We start from the raw sequence: 7,205 nt of genomic DNA, 5'->3' as shown, positions 1-7,205 counted from the left end.
AAGTAAACGAGCAGCAGCTTAAAATGACGTTTACAAGTGTTATATTTTTAATGTTACATTTTTTTGTATTTTTAGTTGTATGTTTAATGTTACATATGGAATAATTGATTATTTCACTTTGACATTACATTTTCATGAAAGTACTGAGGCGCTACAATAACAATGTTATATAATTTCTTGAAATTTTCTCTAGTGGAAATCCGCGTCTCAAGTTGCCAGTGAGTCTGGCTGGAATTAACAAGTTTACGGACAAAGCAAGTGATATTATTTCAGTGGAGGTAACATTTCACTTGTCGGTGATCTTGTACTCCAGATCGGGGCATTTCTGAAGTTTCCCAATTTCGGCTTTCACGAGATGGGTCGGCCCATCTCATATCATGGTATTTTGCGTGTGGTGGGTACAGGATCCTATCGTGCCACATCTTAGCTTCCTCCTGGATCTGTTGAAGACTTCCGAGGAGCGACTTTGGCACTCCAACATATTTTACACTGTAATTGTCCACTCACGAGCATTGCATTTTCTTTAAGAATTAAAATAATATTGCGTCACACGTTGATCATGTACTTGATTCCATTCCCTCGCAACCCCATCCCTACAGTCCTATTGCATAAATACGCTGATAAATTCAACATTCACTCTTTACAGGTTAAGCTATACAAAATATCAATTTTAACACTGCAAACTTGAATGCTATGTAAATGACGTAAGGTACAATGTTCAATGACAAGTTTAGATTTGTTGAACGTTTTTTACTGTCGCATTTTAAACTGTCAGCGCACAGGCTTAAAACCACGAGGGGGCTGTTGTTCCCGTAATAATTATTATTAATGGTCATTTACAGCTTTATTTTATTGGTTTATAACTGCCATATGTTGAAAGATGTAATTTTGGTTCATTATTTTTAAGTGATTTAAGAGAGTTAATTATGTATGTCAAGAGTATAAATCAAACACCTTTGGACTTTAAATCGTCCACAACGCAAGCGGCATAAAGTTCAATTTAAAACTTAGGCGAGTAGTACTGCAGTCCTATGTTATGTTGTCTTGTGATTGCTTTATCCAATGGAAAGCTAGGCGTTCTGTAGTAGCGTGGCGTGAAAGTTGTCGTTGAAGCTGGAGTAAAACAAAAAACCCTTTAATAGAAACTTTTTTCCCGTTAAAACGGTGCTTACTACACTTAAACAACACAACGCAACACTAGCACACGAGATGCTAATATATTTCATTTCATTATTCTAAATAGTTTATAAAGTAATTAGGAAGTTTTGACCTAATAGTAATGCAATAAATGTATTCTTATTCTTATTCTTTCGGTCGCCATTTCTATAATATTTTACAGCCATTGACTTACAATTATATGGACGTCGGGTCCGCGCTCAAAAGTGTCCGAACTTATAGGGCGTTAAAATCGTATACAGAGCGTCATTCATGCTCTAGTCTTCGTTTGTTCGACTGACAGCGAAGCAAGCAAAATTACACAGTACTGCGATGACATTACAATTTAAATTCAACGTTTTAGCTTTTTCATATTCCTTGAAATGTACTAAACTACGTTTAAATAGGTTGACTTGGGACATTTTTTTTCGTGGTTTTTGTATTAGACCCGTCGTCCATTTATTTGAAAGTCAATGTTTACAGCAGACTTTTGCGAATGTGTGAGTGTATTTTGATGACCGCGCGTAGGTTTCATGCACAGAACAATAAATATAGTAGAAGTGCTTAGTTTGCGTGACACGTGTACGAAAAGTTCGCAGAGTTCCGCAAACTTGAGCTCAGTCCGCCATTTTCGCTTTATATGTCGTGTCAAATCCTCGAGAATCGTAGAAAAATGCCTTGTTTCCTTACGTATAGAGTACTAAAATGATACGTCGCACTTGAATATTATTTTTGATGGTGTTTCGGATCATCATTAAGTCTTATTTTAACATATCAGTAATCATTTGTTTATTATAAGAAACGAGAGTAAACCTTAATCGCTTCTGTTTGGAAAACTAAGCAAGCATCTCGGATTCGTCGTCGTTCAGCTATTAACCGCTAGATGGCAGCACATTGATTGAAATTTCAATATAAAATGCGACGTAACTAGCAATAATAGGTATTGATGGTATTGAACTTTTAAGGATATGCTAACATGGTAAAGTTTAAATTGTATCAATGGTCCAGAATTTGCAATCTTTTTTTACATTTCAACCTACGATCAATCATTATCAAGATTTCATAGTGTTTCAAACTATCAAGGTGTGAGACCAGTTGTCACCAATGACAGTGGTTCTGTAGTTGTTGATGTTGAGGCTTCGAGCACTTCCATTGTTTTTTCTTCAGTAGTTTCATGAATGAAATAGTAGCCGAGATCTAGCCTATCCATTAGGAAGCTTCACTACTCCGTATGTGAATAATTTTTTTAAGTGGCAAGTGACAAATTTTAGGCGAGCCGGTAGGAATCAAGTTATACCGACGCCTGGTGTCTTGTTTACAATAAATTTAGCACATTCTGAATACAGCTGTGTTATAAGTAAAATTAGATATATTTCCATCTGGGCCACAATTCTTGAAAAGCAATACGTGCCTTTTTTTTACTTAAATTATTACGGTCACGTACGCCAAGAGGATAAGCCGGCTCTACTGTGTGTCTTAGGTATAAGCTGACACGATAAATTTAAAGCCTTCCATGATACAGAATTTAAAGAAAATCTAATTTATTTTAGTAATATCTTGAATGTTCATATCGAAAGTCCATACTACTATCGTTTTAAGGGTTAAAACCTTTCAACTTACACTTTAAATTCAAAATGATGTTTGGGAACGTCAGTTAAAATTATTACCTAGGTCCATTGACTTACAAATAAATGGACGACGGGTCTAATACAAAAACCACGAACAAAATGTCCCAAGTCAACCTATTTAAACGTAGTGACATGTAAAGGGATATGAAAAAGCTAAAACGTTGAATTTAAATTGTAATGTCATCGCAGTACTGTCTAATTTTGCTTGCTTCGCTGTCAGTCGAACAAACGAAGACTAAAGCGTGAATGACGCTCTGTATACGATTTTAACGCCCTATAAATTCGGACACTTTTTAGCGCGGACCCGACGTCCATATAATTGTAAGTCAATGCCTAGGTCATATTAATTTCGAAACTTAGTGTCATAAGGTTATATCTGCAAAATGGCAACTTCTCAGGAGAGAACTTTTTATGCCTAAATAGAAGAGTTATGTATAAAACATCACATACATATAGTTTGTTTCATGTTGTTCCTATTATTTTTTGATTTTCACATAAAAGCACTACCGTTGTATGATCACCATAGGTCAGAAAAAGGTGTTCCAAATATATAAATACATGTAGCTACAAGAAGTGATATAGAGTTGTTAAAAACCACCGAAATTTACTGACATCACATCTAATTTTCTACTACTAGTAGTAGTTTTGTCCTACGATGCAGTAAAACCATTTCCGGAAATCTGGAATTCGAAAAAATTAGTGAACTAAAATTTGGTGGATCGCTCTTTGTAGCTATGTTTATACATGTAACTACGTATGTGGAACACCTTTTCCCGATCATTGGTTTCACACTTGGCATTATTAAGCCAAGGTTACGATTTAATAAATAACCACGAAAGTCTGAGGGTCGTATTCTAGAACTCTACTAAATACTCAAGTCAAGATTTGAGTATGGTTTAAAGCACTCGAAATCATACTCAAGTCCCTGCCATTAGGGTCGTATCCAGTGCTTGAAATCATACTCAGATCCTGACTTGAGCATTGAGTAGATTTCTAGAATACGACCCTTAAAGTGTGATTATTTTACAACATATTTTAATCTCTCTTGATTTCATTTAGTCATATTCACATTATGTTTCTGACGATGCGACCTTCTTCATAGTCATCCCAATTTTTTCACTCTCTTTACTGGTTCTTGGCCACTTTAGCTTTGAAATTTCGAATCATTCTCGAATTTCTTTTCTTCATTATTATTACGTTTTGGTTCGTTCCGTCTCCACACCCATCATAATTCTCGAGACGAAAGGACATGTGTATCGATTTATTTTGTAAAACCTCACGTAATTTAACTGTTTTGTGTATACAAGAGTTTTTTTTATAATATCAAGTGACGGGACAATCAAGTCGTGCGCCTGATGATAAGCTACACGCCTGTCCATAACAGTTGCAGTGCTACTCAGAGCTTTAAATCGCAAAGCTCTGAATGGCACTGCACTGCACTGTACCTGTAATTTCACCAGCACCCTTACCCTTCAAAACCGGAACGCACTGCTTGGCGGCAGAAATAGGTAGTGTAGTAAGTGTCTGGACTGTAAGGGAGTGTTTTATACTGTTGTACCTGTTTTTATATTCTTTATTTTTGTTGCAGCCTGTTCTTTCCCTCTTACTCATAATAAATTTATGTGGATCGAGCCTTCTCTTTATTTTCGCCAAGGTTAGGCTACATGCTTTATAACACATAACGTTATATAGCTTTATATGACGCAGCCTTTTCGCTTTTTTTTCACAGCTACAGGGTAGAGTTTAAGACAAAAGATTCAAAATTTACGGTCCCTAAAATAATTTTTATTCAAAATTTGAGTTTGAAATTCATAGACATACTACCAAACAAATGAACTCGAAAATATAATCAAGGGTTGAGACAAATGCACTCGTGCAGTCGTTATGCCCAAAATCACCCCACATGGCCACATGTGGTAAGTGCGAACACAATGGGGGCATATAATTTCCATTAATGAAAGTCTGGGGTTATGATTCAATCGAACCTGTGCCATATATTTATGTATATCTAGTCATGTCTACTCGAACAAATCAGTTCCAGATGTAGGTATTGGTTTTTTGTACATAACTCCGGCCTTTGTGATTTGTGAACCAATTTTGATGATTCTTTTTTTGTTAGAAAGAGGGTACCAATTTATGTAGTGGTCCCATTTAAATTTGAAGAAAATATTTCTCCTCTAAGGGTGGCGAACTTGAGAATGAATCCGGATTTGAAATCGAGTAAAGTTGTTTTTTTTTTAATTTGGGATCTTTATACGTCTTTTGGGGACGGCTAACTGAGAAGGTATTAGTCATCAACCGGTTATGTTTAATATTAATGCAAACCACCGTTTTCAGAACTATGATTACATTTTTTTATTTACCAAAAAACATTTTCCAAGCTACTTACGATTTACAAAATAGTTTTACCAACATGCATTTTTACAGAAAAATAAAACAGATGAATACCCTTTCATAATTTTGACATGATTACCGGGCATTACACAGGCTGATGCATATAAAGAAAGAAAGAAAGAAACATTCATTCGGCTATAATTATTATATACACATAAATACACAAAAAAAATATTAATATAAATTTAAATTAAAGAATAAATAGTTAAAAAAATATATATTACTGAATACATAACATTAGCCGAAAAGGCTATTACTATCTATTTAGTCTGCTCGGCTTAATGGTGAGCTGAGCCACAACGCTGACTTTCAGCTGGAGCCTGAGAAGAAGAGTTACATGGCTAATAGGCATTATTTGACAGAAACTTAAAAGAATAACAAATATTTGAACTGTAACCTAAACATTTAAATCAACAATACCGAATTTAGAATAAAATTATTATAGTATGCAGCGTGCTCTTAAACAATATAAAGTAACATAATCTCAGTATAGAGTACTAAAAAAACCGACCTCAAAAGTACGTGGAATTACGTCTATTTGCTAAGTTTTATTGAAATATCCCCTAGTTCGCCACTATACAGAACTTGACACTGGAGATAATAATAATCGGTTCTCACTATTCAAAATACATATATTGAGAGAAAACGCCTTGAATTGGAGAAATAGCAAAATCAACCATTAAAATAATTACTCCTAAATTAAAGTTAGGCACTATTTATAATAATGAATCTTCATGCGTGATCAGCCACCCTTAAAGATGAATGATTTTCTTCAAAATTAAATGGGACCACTATGGAAGTACCCCCTTTCCAACAAAAAAGAAATCATGAAAATCGGTTCACAAATACCGGAGTTATCGCGTAACATACATACAAAAAAAACATACAATCAAATTGAGAACCTCCTCCTTTTTTGAAGTCGGTTTCTGAGTCATAATAACATTAAAATAAATTAACAACTAGCTTTAGTAATTAATGCCGTTTATTTGTCCTATTAGCGTACACTTGTAGTCGTAGTAGTGTAAGTTGTAGTAGTATGTAGTCTTTCTTTATACATATGAAACAGCGTCAATAAACATAACTATTAAGTATTGTAACTACTACATTTAAAGCCATTAATGAATTTGAAACTTATACGTAGAAGGTTCGATTGAAGTCCAATGCATCACTATAGACACAGTTGTCAGACACAACTATAGTTATCACTTGCTTGCAACGGTCAAAGAAAGCATTCTAAAAAATCCTGTAAAGTCGTAGAACTCGGAGTCATACACAAGACCCATGCCCAACAGTGGGACGTTACGATGTGGGTTTATAATATGACAGGAGATCAAATTTTGCGATACGACATTTGTTAGTAGTCGGGTTTATTAGATTTTTAGAGCATTGTTCTTCTACTTCTCCCCCTCCTCCTTTTTACATGTCCAAGTCTCACCAGTAGTTCATCATGTGAGAATAAGTAGGTAATTAGAAGAATCGCAAAGCTGGGAAATACAAAGAGAAATGACTAATTACATTTTTTGTATTTTATTTAATACCTTGCCAATTCTACAGCCATTCGACACAATACCTGGGTATTCTATATGTATATACAACGCCTAGGAATGTGTATAATAGTTAAAAAATATATTAAGTAACTATTATATATATATTGCCTACAGAAGTACAAACATAAACCTATACAAACAAACCTCTAATAAAAAATAAAAAATAAATTAACCAGTAAACATAAAATGTATACTATATCAGTATATATATAATATATATAATGTAAATAAATAATATAAATATACACAAATCGAAATTTAATTTACATATATGTTTATATAAACTTGTAATACTACTGTTATTTTAGTAACTTCTTATATATGAGACAAGCAATTGAAATGAAACTATCTAACATGGTATGACAATGTATAATTTTGGATATTGTACGTCTATCGGATGGGTGGCACACATGTACACATTCACACATTCCACACAATTATACACCTACAGATACCTAAACACGTACATGCACTCACACAC

The sequence above is a fragment of the Hyposmocoma kahamanoa genome, unplaced genomic scaffold, assembly GCF_003589595.1.
Source record: "Hyposmocoma kahamanoa isolate Upper Pololo Valley unplaced genomic scaffold, ASM358959v1 224, whole genome shotgun sequence".
In the NCBI taxonomy this organism is placed as follows: domain Eukaryota; kingdom Metazoa; phylum Arthropoda; class Insecta; order Lepidoptera; family Cosmopterigidae; genus Hyposmocoma; species Hyposmocoma kahamanoa.
This window is presented reverse-complemented; position numbering follows the sequence as displayed.